Source organism: Octopus bimaculoides, chromosome 28, assembly GCF_001194135.2.
Source record: "Octopus bimaculoides isolate UCB-OBI-ISO-001 chromosome 28, ASM119413v2, whole genome shotgun sequence".
NCBI lineage: Eukaryota > Metazoa > Mollusca > Cephalopoda > Octopoda > Octopodidae > Octopus > Octopus bimaculoides.
Genome location: NC_069008.1, coordinates 814,665 through 815,340, shown reverse-complemented (window position 1 = coordinate 815,340; position 676 = coordinate 814,665).

The following is a 676-nucleotide window of genomic DNA, read 5'->3' as shown; positions in this document are numbered from 1 at the left end:
TTTTTTTTATCAAGCGTATTTCATCGATGGTCGATGATTAGTGTGTTTCGTTATCGAACTGGCAACGCAACAATCGGCACAGCGACGACAACAACAAACAACAACAACAATCAGCGGAACACCAACAGCAGCAGCAGCAGCGACGGCACGTACCATAGCGTCGACGTGTATGTCGATGGTGATGACGGTGATGACGATAATGATTGTGATGATGATGATGATGATGGTGACAACGGTGATGACGATGATGATGATGACGACGATGATGACGATGAGGAGGAGGAGGAGGAGGAAGACGACGATTACGATGACGACATGAATGACAACGACGACCACAACAACAAGAACAGCACGAGCAACGAATCGAACAACAACAACCGTTACAACAACTACGAGACCAGCTGGAGCAACGGTTCTGTAAGTGGTCATTTAATTTGCTAGAAATAGCAGCCAATAGAAGATGGTAAAGGAAGCGATCCTTAAGTGTCGAAGATGGTGAAACTATTCTTTCTTTTACTTGTTTCAGTCATTTGACTGCGGCCATGTTGGAGCACCGCCTTTTAGTCGAGCAAATCGACCCCGGGACTTATTCTTTGGAAGCCTAGTACTTATTCTATTGGTCTCTTTTGCCGAATCGCAAGGTAACGGCGACGTAAACACACGGTTGTCAAGAGAT